We start from the raw sequence: 16119 nt of genomic DNA, 5'->3' as shown, positions 1-16119 counted from the left end.
TGATATTAAACAAAATGGGTAAATAAATACATAAATACAAGCCATATAGCATTTCTCTCAACTAGCAAGACAATAGCCGTGAAATGTTTCTCATCGTTTCACTAGGCATTTTAGTAAATATCATAAATTAAGGGCTCCACAGTATAATCATATGTTTTCAAGTTTGAGCGTGTCATATTTGCGATGCTTTCTACAAAGGAATGTCAATAGCGAGGGTAATGGCCTCCCCTTTTTTTTCTACCTGTGCCTCTGAAAAGGCACACACTAATGGCTTTTTCTCCAGGCGTCTGACACAGCTGGGTGCCCACGATGCATTACGTGCAGGTGGTCACTTAACTTTCTTATGGAAATATTTACGACAGCAGTTTCCGCTACAGTGACAGTCTCATATAAAAATATTTCACAGGTCAACAATTTGCGTTACAAATCTGTAGAAACAAAATCCTATTGATATAACAGTGTCCAAAAAATTTTCGTCGGCATTGTGATACATTCACGCATTTACATACATTTCATAACTCTTAAAGTACGATTCTTGGTTTCCAACAACCTTTTTCACAAATCAGCTTACCTAACCACTACTGATTATTCCTTACCTTCTTACACATATACATATTCGTAGACATTCTTCAATATTTCATCATAATAAATACGTAGCATAATCAAATTCCTCATGTAGCATCATCTCATTGATCATAAACATACCTCAACAGCATAATACACATCGTCGTCGTAATAATAACATCATAACAGATCAATCACATCTCAAAATCGTAGCTTTCTGAATACTTTAAAACCTAAAAAAATTCTCTGGTCATTTCAAAAGTGTCATCTACCTCAAACGTACTTTAATAATCATGATCTCATACCAAATACATCATTCAAAGCTCTCATAGTATCACAATGGCTCTGAAAAAATATGAACAGTTCATAAAGTACAGACAAATACAGTTTCATTCGTGTGAAGTTATTCAACTGTGTAATTACGTAAACATGTGCCACTGATGTAGTAAAAAAATGTTTGTTTCTCTGTTAAACGATCAGATAGCTGTGTAATTTGTGTGTTAGAGAAATATGGTACCGATGTGTAAAGTTGTATAAGCAAATACTAGCTAGGGCTCCTTGTGCTTGCCAAACACATGGTACACAATGTACGCATGCACCCCCCTGAGGATTAACGTAATTATACCCTCAGGTGTTACAGATTATAGCAATGGAATGAAATGTATTACAGAAAACCTTTGTATCATTGTCCTCCAAATGTCTTTGAAAATAAATGATTTAAGTGCAAAATTAATCACTCAAATACGTGTCCTGTAGCACTAAATGTGCGTCTTGCAGTAAGATAATCTCTGTGGAAGTGTCGTAGTTACTGTCCTCCGAAAGCTAAGTTCTGCAGAAGCCAATGTACGTACCTCATGATAAACAAAAGTAAAATGCTTTGCGTATAGATATCTCAGATATTACGCTTATTGCCGCAATGAAGAAAGTACTGTGCTGTAACGTATTGTTGTGCTACGGAAAAGGCTGTCTCATTGTAGCTATACCACAAAAGTTACTACTAAAACATGTTTTACTTTCCAGAATAATTCAGAAAAACTGTGCAGATATAAAACAGAAACACTGCAAAAGGAACATTGTAAATGGTCACTCATTAGTAGCGTCGTGATAAAATCGAGTAGCTGTCACATAACCTAACCACTGTGTCATCTGGTATCTCACAGAAAGTACTTTAAATCCAGAATGTATTTTCAAGTAAACCAAAATGTTGCATTAAAATCTCATTAGCAGTACTGGTAAATGTTCTAAGTATGTGAGCCTTATAGTCGTTATGTAATCGTGCAAATAGCAAGCAAGAATGTACAAATAACAACACTGTGTCGTCTGTTCACTATAACAATGTATTCGTAAATACTGTCTAAATATGTTCCCTAGGTTCTAGACTGGATAGTGAACTTCAAAACATTGTTGCATGTTAATAGATTCTAAGTCTGACAAAGCATACTAATAATGTAAAGAGAAAGGTTATATGGCAAAGACAAAGTAAAAAAGCAGATTATCTTTCTATAAATGGTTTTACATGTGAAATGTGGTGTAAACCTTTACTCTTCCTAGTACTCAGAGTTTCAACTTCAACGCAATTATCATGTGGTATATGGTACATCGGTAAAGAATGCTAAAATTTTTCTCAAGGTTAGCGTCTATGTAATGTTTCCCTGAGCCAGCCGGCGTACGTGGCTGCCTGCGGTGCGAGTCATTGTCGTTTCTTTGTTGGCGCCCGTCGTTATTGGGATTTGGAGGTCTAACTTCTACAAATTCACCTTGACGAGAAGGCCCTGCCCTGTTTGAAGCTCGCCAGTTCTGATGGAATTCAGGTCTGTCGTTTTGTCGGTAGTTTACATAGTTTCTTGTTTGTCGGTCATGTGGTGGAGAATTCTCCCGGAATCGTAACTGCGCGCTGAACTGTTGCGTCTGAAGTTATTCTGTCTCCCTTGATAATAATTGTTTTTGTTCCCATATTGTCTGTTTCTATGGTAATCTCTGTCATGTTCATTACTACACAATGCGATCTTTCTCTGTAACTAATATTACTCTGCCAGTGGTTGTCACATGGGTGGTGCCTGTTTTGGTCACGATTTGCGTTGTGAGAATAGACTTGTTGTGTCCAGTTATTGTTTCTGTCGTCACGGAATTGTGACGGATGTGACCTGTAGTGATTGTTTTCCTGTTTTCGCATCCTGCGACTGTCTGTGTCAATTTCTAATTCTTGTAAGAGTCCCTGAAAAGCTTCAATGTCGTCTTTGCGTCGCCCTGCCAAAATAATATTTCTTAAATGTTCAGGCAATTTCATTAAGCAAATGCGGATGAGTTCTGAGGGGCTGTATGGGTTTTACAGGTACTGATTCTTGTGCAACATGTCTTCAAAATATTTCACAAGACTGGAAAATTCAGATTGTTCGAAATGTTTCATCATTATGATGTCATGTTTTACTCGGTCTAGTGTAGCTTGAGACCAATATGCTGAGAGGAAGGCATGATAAAATTCTCCTTCGCTGTGACAACCGTGAATGACCGATCACATTCTTACAGCTGGTTCATTCTCTAAATAGCCACACATAAATTCTAATCTGTGCTCTAATGACCAGTTGGGAGAAAAACAATGAGAGAATTGATGGAGCCACGCTTGTGGATGAATGTCTTTGCCAGAATTCTTAAATGTTTTAAATTTACGTGTAGTAATGAACAGCTTATAGTCAAAGTCATCATGTCGGCGAGTCGCATATCGCTCATTGTTACGTCGTTTCGGCGGTTCCATTTCAAAATTCGGTAAACCTTGCCAATTTCTTTCATAATTTGCGAAATTCCCTGTGTTATTATTTTGTGGCTTTTCCGTATTTCTATGTCCCTCTTCCCGTATTGGGGCGCGAGTGTCCTCTGAAATACGTAATTCTTGTATTACCTGTGTCAGCTGATCTTGTTCTTCCCAGACTTCTCTTTGGTGTTGCGTATTTATTTGATTCTAATTTTGTTTGAATTTCCTAATTTGTTGGCACTCTTCTGTGTCATTAAAGACTAATGGTTTTGTGTCATTCAGATTATCATCTACCTTAGTAGATAAAATATTTAGCTGATCTGAAAGTTCAACTACTTTCTCTGATAATGAACTAATTTCCTCCATGTGTCTTTGTGAACCAATTTTCAGAGTATCTACTGTGTCCTTTAAGTTTTCCTGAGTTTTTGCAAGTTGCGTAACCGAATCGGTAGATGCAACTAATTCAGTTTTAGCTTGCAAGGTCTCATGATTTTCATGAACAATAGTTTGCAGTTCCTTTTATGGCTGCTTCGTGATTCTGTAATGCATTTTCATGCCGCGAAAAAATATGTTGAAAATGCTCACGAATTTGTGTTTTTACATCATTACAGACTTTTTGACATTTCGATTCAATGTTATGTAACTCAGTAGTTAAATCTTCACGTGTTTGTTCAAGCTTATGTTCCACTGAGTCTAACTTTTGAAGCTTTTGTGCCATTGCGTCTAACTGTTGCTGTGTTTGTCTCTGGTGTTGTTCCATTGTGTCTAACTTTTGAAGATTTTCTTCCATTGTGTCTAACTTTTGAAGATTTTGTTCCATTGCGTATAACTTTTGAAGCTTTTGCTGTGTTTGTCTCTGATTTTGTTCCATTTGTTGCATTAGCTGTAATAACAATGCATTAGTGTCTTTAATATGTTCCACTACGCTTTTCGGCAGTGCTTTTTCACCGGCAACATTCACACTTTGACAAGCAGAAAATGTGTCTTGACTCATTTGAGAAAACGGTGAGGACCCAAAACCTAAGTCTACAGTATTTGCAATATTGTGTTCTGTCATTTCGGATTCCTGATGCGAGCTGTTGCCGACCGATCGATCGATAATGCTTCCCTGTTCACTACCTGTTTCACTGTCTACACCATTATTTCCCGCCCGCTCCATTTCCCTATGCACAATTACCAAATTACTACTTCGAATGTCTGTTAATTTACTACACAGTGGTGCTGATAAGCTACGCTCGTCGTCACTATTATTTCTCAGTTTACTTTGGAGCCTAGTGTTACGTTTTTCACACGCCATTATTGTCACAATATTTCACACGATAACACAGAAAAACACAATTTGAAGACCAAAAATAAGCGAACACATTAACATAGCACTGAAAATAATATCTAGTTCATTGCAAGCGCAGATGCGAAATACTTGGTGCAAATCTACATGCATGCCACAACAGTTTTACTGTACAACAATGAATGACTGCAACTACAAAGGAGATTCTCTCTACAATTACGTGCTAGCAATAAACAATAGCTACACTAAATACACAAACTACAATAAAAAAATCAGAAAATTCCGGTGAGGTATCCTCGGCTAAGGGTCGACATATGAAACGTCCCCTTAGAACAATTGTACATGACTGTGCTTAAACTGACACGCAATATTTTTAGCGCAACGCAATCTGACTTTCAAAAATCCCTACAAAAGAATGGCCCTGATTAACATTAACCTATACGTTTCACAAATCACTTACCTCACCAAAAATCTTCGTTACTCGACCTACTGCAATACAGCGAGCGCCACTACTGCCATCTAAATATAAGATTCAAACTACGGAAGGCACTAACTACTGATTGGCATAGTTAGCAAATGAAAGATTTTAATAGACAACAAACAATGTATTTACCTCAATAGTGTTCAAAAGTCATAATGTATATAGCAGTTCATGATATCCAGTATTACAAATTTGAAAACTCCGCCAGCTCTCTCCTCACATCCACCACCGCTGGCGGCTCACCTCCAACTGCGCAACGCTACGCGCTGTTAACAGCCAACTGCCCAACACTACAATAGCCAACAACAATGCAAACCAGCCACAGACTGCACACAGCACAGTCAGTGATTTTCAGAGCGCTACTTGGCGTTACCAATATAAGAACCTAAACAGCCTACTTACAAACGTACAAATTTTTACTACAAATGAGGAAAAGAAAATAATACAAATTAAGAACGAGAAAAAAATAAAAAGGTAAGATATATGGAACTTGTTGTTAATGTATTACACAACATATGGCTAAATTTAGGTTTAGGAACAAAAAATATGTTCAAATGTAGATAGGGTCATGTTGTAGCTAGAAGACATTCCGAACTCAGTCATACCATAATAAGTTAACCCTCAAATACTTCAATCTAATGTCGTGGAAGAGAATGGCTTTCTGTGCACCACCATTGCTAATTAGAAACTTCAATAGACACTACGAAACCTATGACAGTGTCTTTGGGAGTGATATTTGTCATCCGATGAAGGGACTTTTCCAACAAGAAACTTTGTGTCACATGCAACATATCGCCTATGAAACACGTCCTAACTCTAGAACGAACAGCCGGCCGGGGTGCCCGAGCGGTTCTAGGCGGTGCGGTTCTAGGCGCTTCAGTTTGTAACAGCGTGACCGCTACGGTCGCAGGTTCGAATCCTGCCTCGGGCAAGGATGTGTGTGATGACCTTAGGTGAGTTAGGTTTAATTACTTCTAAGTTCTAGGCGACTGATGACATCAGAAGTTGAGTCGCATAGTGCTCAGAGCCATTTGAACCATTTTTGGTTCTAGGCGCTACAGCCTGGAACCGCGCCACCGCTACGGACGCAGGTTTGAATCCTGCCTCGGGCATGGATGTGTGTGATGTAGTAAATGATAAAAGTTTTTCTTCAATGCATTTTGTGGGGTTTGTCTGTGAGAAAAAGTTTCACAGATCATCGTAAATCAAGCGTGAGCTTTGCTGCAAGTTGGTAATTGCTCTCGTCCCCAAATACCGGAGGGTTCTAATTTCACTGGCATGTCGTGGGCTAGATCTTTTCTTTTAAATGTACGTAGGTTGTTCTTTCCCCCAAAGAGATCGTTTCCAAACGTAAGTGACTATTGTATCAAGTTTGGCTGAAATAGGTCCATTAGCTTAGGAGATGATGTGAAATATGCGTACATAAATACAGTGTTATAATATATAAGGATTTCAAGATATACACTGAAGCGCCATAGAAACGGGTACACCTGCCTAGTAACGTGAGAGTCCCCCCCCCCCCCCCCCCCCCCCGAGCACGCAGAAGTGCCGCAACACGACGTGGCATGGACTAGGCTAATCCGATGTAGGGAGGGAATTGACACCATGAATCCTGCAGGGCTGTGCATAAATCCGTAAGAGTACGAGGAAGTGGAGACCTGAACAGCATGTTGCAAGGCATCCCAGATATGCTCAGTAACGTTCATGTCTGGGGAATTTGGTGGCCAGTGGAAGTGCCCAAGTCCGTAGGAATGCACAATCGACATGAATGGATGGAGGTGATGAGATGGGAAGCATACGTACATGTCCTCTGTCAGAATCGTATCTAGACGTATCGGATGTCCCATATCAATCCACCTGCAAGCGCCTCATGTCATTACAGAGCCTCCACTAGCTTGAACAGTCCCCTGTTGATGCGCAGGGTCCACGGATTGATGAGGTTGTGTCCATACCCTTACACGTCCATCCGCTTGATACAATTTGAAACGAGACTCGCTCTACCAGACAACATGTTACCTGTCATCAACAGTCCAATTTTTATGTTGACGGGCCCTGGCGAGACGTAAAACTTTCTGTCGTACAGTCATCAATCGTACACGATTGGGTCTGCGGCTCCGAAATCCCATATCGATGATGTTTCGTTGAATAATTAGCACGCTCACACTTGTTGATGGCCCAGCACTGAAATCTGCAACAATCTGCAGAAGGGTTGCACTTCTGTCATGCCGAACGATTCTCTTCAGACGTCGTTGGTCCCGTTCTTTCAGGATGTTTTTCCGGCAGTTGCGATGTCGGATATTTGAAGTTTTAACGGATGCCTGTTATTCACTGTTACACTCGTGAAATGGTCGTTCGGGAAAAACCCCACTTAATGCTGTGTCCCGTCGATCGTGCGCCGACTAGAACACCCCGTTCAAACTCACATAAATTTTGATAACCTACCACTGTATCAGCAGTAACGGATCTAACAACTGTGCGAGACACATGTCCCATATAGGAGTTGCTGATCGATGCGCCGTCTTCTGCCTGTTTACATATCTGTGCATTTGAATACGCATGCCTATATCAGTTTCTTTGGCACTTCAGTGTATTATGGGTATGACATTAAGTATAAAATGAAGTCGTACTAGAGTCTGTCTTGGAAGAAGTTCGTGATTTAATTTTCGAAATTCAAAGACGCACATGCGACATCAAAACAGTATACAGATCTTTGTACTAGATAAAAGTCACTTACTTGGGAAACTGAATAAGATTGCATGTATGTACATAATCAAATCATATACTGGAAAGGAGTAATGAAAGATCGATACTAGCAAGGCTTCCAGTCACTTCCCGTATATACGAAGCGTTCAGCATGTGACGTGTTGATCGCAGTCAGGCTATGTTTCAGTTATAAGCCAGGAAGTTGTAATATATTCTGTAGGCCAACTATTACTTTGTGTGTAAATGTGCGCAGAATTTTGAAGCTAGAGCAATTGGTAATAGAGGTAAACCAGTTCTAATGTTGAAACTTCCTGGCAGATTAAAACTGTGTGCCCGACCGAGACGCGAACTCGGGACCTTTGCCTTTCGCGGGCAAGTGCTCTACCAACTGGGCTACCGAAGCACGACTCACTCCCGGTACTCACAGCTTTACTTCTGCCAGTACCTCGTCTCCTACCTTCCAAACTTTACAGAAGCTCTCCTGCGAACCTTGCAGAACAACCACTCCTGAAAGAACGGATATTGCGGAGACATGGCTCAGCCACAGCCTGGGGAATGTTTTCAGAATGAGATTTTCACTCTGCAGCGGAGTGTGCGCTGATATGAAACTTCCTGGCAGATTAAAACTGTGTGCCCGACCGAGACTCGAACTCGGGACCTTTGCCTTTCGCGGGCAAGTGCTCTACCAACTGAGTTACCGAAGCACGACTAACGCACGGTACTCACAGCTTTACTTCTGCCAGTACCTCGTCTCCTACCTTCCAAACTTTACAGAAGCTCTCCTGCTGTGAGTACCGGGCGTGAGTCGTGCTTCGGTAGCTCAGTTGGTAGAGCGCTTGCCCGCGAAAGGCAAAGGTCCCGAGTTCGAGTCTCGGTCGGGCACACAGTATTAATCTGCCAGGAAGTTTCATATCAGCGCACACTCCGCTGCAGAGTGAAAATCTCATTCTGAAAACATTCCCCAGGCTGTGGCTGAGCCATGTCTCCGCAATATCCGTTCTTTCAGGAGTGCTAGTTCTGCAAGGTTCGCAGGAGAGCTTCTGTAAAGTTTGGAAGGTAGGAGACGAGGTACTGGCAGAAGTAAAGCTGTGAGTACCGGGAGTGAGTCGTGCTTCGGTAGCTCAGTTGGTAGAGCACTTGCCCGCGAAAGGCAAAGGTCCCGAGTTCGAGTCTCGGTCGGGCACACAGTTTTAATCTGCCAGGAAGTTTCATATCAGCGCACACTCCGCTGCAGAGTGAAAATCTCATTCTGGAAAGTTCTAATGTTGTTCATATTTTCAAGAGTATTCTTGAAGATGGAATACTCGTACAAGTATCATATTACTCAGTCACAGTACAGTCCTTAAATCTGAAGGTTCCATTAATCTAAGGAATTCTAGAAGATCTGAAATATCTTAAATATTCAAACGTGAGCTGAAGACTTCCTTGTGTCACCCACCTTTTGCCCTGTATGGCAGTTGACTTCAGTAATGTAGAAATTTGGTTCTAATGCATGCGGAGGGCCGGTAGCAGTTGATATGAAGTTAAATTCATATCACTTACTACGTGGCTTCCGCATGGAACACGCCTATCTCACCACTGACTACTAGTGTTAGACACATACGGTTGCTCTCAACAGGTATGGGCCAGAAGATGATGATGTAACAACATCTAAACTAGTTGCCAATGAAAACCTTAATATAGCTGGAGGAATGTCGTCATTTTTTAACAAAAAAATTCTGGTCCTACGTAAGATTGCTAAACGGGTCTAAGGCTTCCATTCAGTTGCTCGTAGACCAGTTTGTTGTGGTAGTTGAAGACAGTACAACGGAAGACGAAGTTTTAAATTCCATGTTTAAGAAACCTTACACGCAGGAGAAACGTCGTTTGATCATCGCACAGACTTCTGTGCAATCGAACGAGTTGAAAACAATTAAGTCATCAGGACGGGATGGAATCCCAATTTGGTTTTAGCTTGCATTTATCGCGCGTCCCTCGCCCAGCGCCAAGTCCCAAGTGACAGAAAAACTGCACAGGTGACTGCTGTATAGAAGAAAGTTAAATTAACGGACCCCCAGAATTAGATCAATATATTTACATTGGGTTTGCTGCAGAATCCTTGAATATATACTCAGTTTTCTTGAGAGAGATGAGCGTCTCCCCGCGGATCAGCACGGTTATAGCATCGCTTGTACGAAACACAGCTTGCTCTTTTCTCACTTAAGATGCTGCGAACCATGGATGCAGAACAACAGGCAGATTACATATTCCTTGATTTCCGTAAAGCATTTGACACGAAGCCACACTGTCGACTGTTAAGAAAGGTACAAACATACGGAATATCTTCCCAAGTACGTGAGTGGCTCAAAGACTTCTTAAGTAATAGAATTCAGAATGTTGCCATCGACGGTGAGTATTCATCAGCGACAAGATTATTGTCTCGAGGACCGCAGGAAAGTGTAATAAAACTCCTGTTGTGTTTCCTGTACATAAATGATCTGGCGGATAGGTCAAGGGAGGATTACTACCTTTGGCCCGAAAAAAGCATGTTCTTTGAGAATTTTTTTCTCGGGATGTGTTATAGATATCAGTGTTAAATTTGGTCAAAACGTTTATTGATATTTCCTCTACAAACTGAAAATTTTTAGACCGGAAATTTCGAAGACCAAAGGTGGAAGTGCCGTCGGAACGAAACAAAATTTCGATGTAGACCTCCACGCGCGGTATGTCACAGGTCAGCCGGATGGTCTGAAATCAAAATTGAGTTGACGTTAGCGAAGTATATGAGATTCTTTAGGAGCTGTACCTCACTTACGTTATTTGGGCCGTAGGAAACAAAATGGCGGCCATTTGAAGAAAAAAAGGGTTTTATGTTTATCGATTTTTCGACTTCGTCAGTCAAGTAAAAATATTTATAGTTGATGGATCCGAATAAATGTGGTACAACTCCTATACCATTTAGTTAACGTCGTCGGAAACAAAGAATCATGCCAATCGGTTTACTAGATTTGAAGTTATCGGACCGCGCGATGGAAAAAAGGCAATTTCGAGACAAACGCGTTTGAAGTTTTGACTACAAATAAATGCAATATTATGCAACTTACGTTCAATCTGCTATTCCGGGTCCATAAACTAGACCTTCCTCTTCCTCACAGATGGCGTTCTGCTCGATCTGGGCCATCCTGCGCTTCTCCAGAGCCGCTCGTACGGCCGGTGACAAGCGGTTTTCGGCCGCTTGAATCCGGTGGTCGTACAAATGCTTGGCGAACTGCGGCGAATAAAGTTCCAAGGTGACGTCCATCGTTGTCGTGGTCTTCAGAATAGCTGAACACCCTTCATTGAAGCTGCTCACTGTCAGGGAAGTCGCCATCTCCAAAGTCTTCGCACCAGAATTCAAATGCTTAGGGGTTAAATTCTAAACACACGCGTTCAAACTTTCATTTGAATTTTGTGTGTTGCCTCCCAAGCACCGGTATAATAACTCGTCATCCGAAAGAGCCTCGTAGATCGGATGAATCTCTTTTTGAACTACTTAGGAGAGCGGCTGCTCGTGTTGATATTGATCCAGATGTCCGGTAGCCTCTGCAATGCGCCACTTGCACCAACTAATTTCCCCAGCTGGACAATTTTGGTGTTGTGGGTGGTCATTCGTCGAACACTTGTGGAAATACGTTGCCCAAATTGCCTTCTTCATCTGTTCACCACCTAACTGGAATGCCGTTAGATTGCCAAGCCATAGTACGTCGTAAGCTCCTTGATCACTTTATGAGTTTTATTCAAGGACAAGCACATAGCATAATTTTACCGGGCTACAAAGTCGAAATTCCGGGAAAAAAACTGGTGAGTGAAAAAGGCCGATTTCAGGAAGTTGCATTCTTTTGTTCAATCGCGAAAAAAAACATTTTCCTTCCGTATTCGACAAAACCGTTTCAGGGGTGGACCCAAAAATGCAACTAAAAATTGATTTTTTTAACCAAAAGGTGGTAAACCTCCAGTTAAGCATCATTCGGCGGCTGTTCGCCGATGATGGCGCGGTGTACGGAAAGGTGTCAAGATTGAGTGACTGTAGGAAGGTTCAAGACTCCTTAGACAATATTTTGAGTGGGTCTGATGAACTGCAGCAAGTTCTAACAGTGGGAAAATGTAAGGTAATGCAGATGATTCAAATGGCTCTAAACACTATGGGACATAACATCTGAAGTCATGAGTCTCCTAGACTTAGAACTCCTGAAACTTAACTAACTTAAGGATATCACACACATCCATGCCTGATGAAGGATTCGAATCGGCGCCGTAGCAGAAGTGCGGTTTCGGACTGAGGCGCCTCGAACTGCTCGGCCACAGCGGCCGGCTAATGTAGATGAATACGAAAAAGTAACCCATGACTTTCGAGGACAAGATCAGAAGTGTGCTGCTTGACGCAGTCACGTACATTAAATATCTGTGCCTAACATTGCTAAGCAATATGAAATGGAATGTCCATGTAAGGATTGCAGTAGGAAAGACGAGTGGTCGACTTCGGTGTAGTGGGAGAACTTTAGGAAATCTTGGTTCATCTGCAGAGGATACTGCATATAGGACACTAGTGCCACCCATTGTTGTGTACTGTTCGACACTTTGGGAGTAGGACGAGGTCGGACTAATGGAAGACATCGAAGCAATTCAGAGGGTGGTTGCTAAGTTCGTTACCGGTAGGTTCGAACAAAACGCAAGTATCACGGAGATGCTTCGGGAACTCAAATGGGAACCCCTGGAGGGAGGGGATATCCTTATCGAGGAGCTCTATTGAGAAAATTTAGAGTACTGGCATTGGAGGCAGACTGCAGAACGAATCTACTGCCTCCAATGTACATTTCGCGTTAAGGAGCTTCCAGTTAAGGATATCGAGATTAGGGCTCTACCGAGGCACATCGATAGTCGGTTATCTTTCGTTCTGTTTTCAAGTGGAACAAACGAAACTTAACATGAAGTAACAAACGCTCAGCAATACTTTGCCTCAACAGCCTCCCTTCGTAAGCACCATCAGCAGTGGGGCAATATTTGGGTACTATTTTTGGGAAATGTTCTCGCGGAACTGCTCTCCCTGTTCGTCACTTACGGCCTCAAGATTATCGGGGACGAGGTCCAACTGATCGTTCTAGATACTTTAGTTTACGACTAAGTAAATAGCCTCAAAAGTGGTCTTTTGTATGTGTCTACGACGAACTATGTTCGGTTTTCCAGACACTGCTGTTTACTTGTGCATAATTGGCTTTAAAAGTAGTCGTGCGTAAGTGTCTACGACGAAGAGTTATCGGTTTGAGTGAATGCTTGTTGTTGAGTGTAGAGCTAAAAGTAATGGGAAGAATCATGAACTGAAAGTAAACTACTTTTCAGTACATGCAGTCGTTAATGAATGTAAGTGTTGAAAAATTTGTGCTGACTAACAAGAACGTTTAGAAATTTCGAAACCACATTTAATGTATTTTGAACTGGGAGAGGAATCATTATCCGACGCTTAGCACCTACTGATCATATGATGGTCCATCATTACGAACCAGGCGGTAAGCAAGACAACGTGGTGCAGAAACATCCATCTTTGCCAGTAGCAAAAATTTTCAAAGGCCAAAATTCTGATTTACAGCTGGTGACACTGTTTTAGGACCTGAAAGATTCATTTGTGTTTCATTACACTCACAAAGGTACACCGATAGATGGAATAAAGCAAAATCTGATACCCAAAACAAAAACTTTGGAAAGCTTTCAAAAGGTGTGATTTCGAACGAGGGTAACAGTCCTTTCTCATATGGTTGAGAATATGGTTGGCTGCACTAAAAAGCTTTGTTTTCACCACCAGTTGTGTAGTCCGTGCTACTTTATCCATTATGTCCGATGAAGGAGTACTTGCGTGAACCCAAGTATCCGTCGGCAGAGAAGAACGTACGTGGAGTCGGTGCAAGAGTGCATGTGCACAGTGCAACATATTTGTCCCTGGACGCCATTAGAAATCTTGTCAAGAAATGAAAGAAATAGCGGTTCAGAGAGATTACAGAAATAAGGGTATTACTTGGAAACCTGTTTCCCCAATAAAAAAATTTCCTTTCATAACAAGCTGTTTACTTTTTGACTTACCCTCGTAGAAACTACCATATAAATATGGTTAATTAACGAGAAATAATAATGGCCAACGAGAGGCTCGAAGACGTTTGATATAAGGAATTTTAAAAGAGAAAAGTGAATAAAGTCCTGTGATTAGATCCCCGGGTCGTTGTTAGCCTATTCGAAAAGAGTGTACAAGTTTCCTTAACGAACCATAAGTAATTAAGATGAGAAAGTAAGGTACCTCACCACCCATAACTACGTCGTACCTCAGAAACGCCTGGTGAAATTTCAGTCAGACTAGTGGCTCATAGAAAGTAAAATCTAAAAATAAGTATTTAAGTGATAAAATAAATTAAAGTAATAAAATAAAATAATAAAATAAAAATAAAGTAATAAAATAAGTAATTAAGATGAGAAAGTGAGTAACCTCACCACCCATAACTACGGCGTACCTCAGAAAAGCGTGGCGAAATTTCAATCAGATTAGTGGCTTATAGAAAGTACAATCTAAAAATAAACGGCTATTGTAGTTGGGAAAATGCGAAAATGGTAACAGGCGAAGGTAATCGTAAACGATCTGTATTAGTTTCAGATCCACGCTTTTCGGGGTTTTTATGCCAGAAGTGGTACTGGGAGGATGAAGCGTTTGAACATAATAGGCCAAAGCTCAAACCACTGAAAGGCCAAAAAAATGTTCAAATGTGTGTGAAATCTTATGGGACTTAACTGCTAAGGTCATCAGTCCCTAATCTTATACACTACTTAACCTAAATTATGCTAAGGACAAATACACACACCCATGCCCGAGGGAGGACTCGAACCTACGCCGGGACCAGCCACACAGTCCATGACTGCAGCGCCTGAGACCGCTCGGCTAATCCCGCGAGGCACTGAACGGCCGCTTCGTTACTTAAGCAGAGGGGAGTCATTGTTGCCTAAAGATTACACGGACAGGATTACGAAGAAAAGGGAAGCCGGTAACCAGCGGCTGTATCACCTCCTCAAAATTCTATTGGTGGAGCTCAGAACGTGCACTGACGTGCACTCCCTATTGTAGTGCCCAGAAGAACACACGCATGATATGTCGGAAATCATTCCTGTTTAATGCCAATGGTCACTTCTAGCATCTCTCACCGCTTTGGAAAAGCAAGGGCTGGTGTCCAATGCTAGGTTCACCTCCCACGTAACATAACCAACTTCTCAAAAAATGGTTCAAATGGCTCTGAGCACTATGGGACTCAACTGCTGACGTCATTAGTCCCCTAGAACTTAGATGTAGGTAAACCTAACTAACCTAAGGACATCACAAACATCCATGTCCGAGGCAGGATTCGAACCTGCGACCGTAGCGGTCTTGCAGTTCCAGACTGCAGCGCCTTTAACCACACGGCCACTTCGGCCGGCTACCAACTTCTCATAACTGAATCTGCAGTACAGAAATTACGTCCATAGAAATTGGATTATGTATGTTAGGCAATGAGATCCACAAGGGGCTATCGCGCATGACAATGATAGTGGGGAAAGAAGCACCTCCAGTCTGGAAGGAAGGACGTAAGTTGTCATACCATCTTAGTGTCCAGATGCCAACAGATCTGTCGTAAGAAATGAAATTTTTACTTCTTCCTGTAAGGGCAGTGGGACTGAGTCGCTTTCCGAGATTTATCGACACACAAAAAGAGTGGAAGCGATTTTTTTTTGGAGACCTCAACCTACTATTTTAATGGAAACCTCTACGAGTTGCCTCTGTTCAACGTTCGTTCCAGGGATGCCATGGCGCATTCATGAACGATGAAGATTTTCGGATCAGTGGTCCGGTACCTTAATTATTGTCCGATATCTTAATTACCTTATAGGATTATTGCAGGTTGGCAGCCCTGACGCCGGCTCCGAGCACCTTTCGCTTGCTGCGTTACAAGTAATTTAGCTAGTATTTTTTAATCGTTTTTTCTGTCTATTCTATAGTATTTACGTGCATTAGTGTCAGATACACGTGATAAAGTAAAGGTTTCAGTTTTTATTTGCGTCTGGATAAGATAAGCGATCTTTCTATTTAGGTCAGTTCCGGTGTATGCAAACGTTTGTTTACATTCTCAACTGACGTTAAATACGCGGGATTAATTCAGTGCACAATACTCAGTATTTGCGATTATTAGTGTCATTTAGGCTCAATACACTGAAGGTAGCAGTTTTTATACATTTTGTTAGGTTATTTATCGCGTGAACGTAAACGTTTGTTTACATTATCAATACGAGGGTTAATCAGTTTAAGTTAGT

General features: G+C 41.5%; 1 protein-coding gene and 1 non-coding gene across 2 annotated transcripts in view; one reads left to right on the top strand and one right to left on the bottom strand.

Annotated features, from left to right (window-relative positions):
- LOC124606339 overlaps positions 1–16119 on the bottom strand; it is a 372408-nt gene that overhangs the window by 197723 nt on the left and 158566 nt on the right. The window lies entirely within an intron of this gene.
- Positions 8594–8668, top strand: Trnas-cga. The gene has a single exon. It is a non-coding gene; the product is annotated as a tRNA-Ser (tRNA).

Source organism: Schistocerca americana, chromosome 3 (genome assembly GCF_021461395.2).
Source record: "Schistocerca americana isolate TAMUIC-IGC-003095 chromosome 3, iqSchAmer2.1, whole genome shotgun sequence".
Classification (NCBI taxonomy): domain Eukaryota; kingdom Metazoa; phylum Arthropoda; class Insecta; order Orthoptera; family Acrididae; genus Schistocerca; species Schistocerca americana.
Note: the sequence above shows the minus strand (reverse complement) of the source record. Positions and strands in the feature narration are given on the sequence as shown.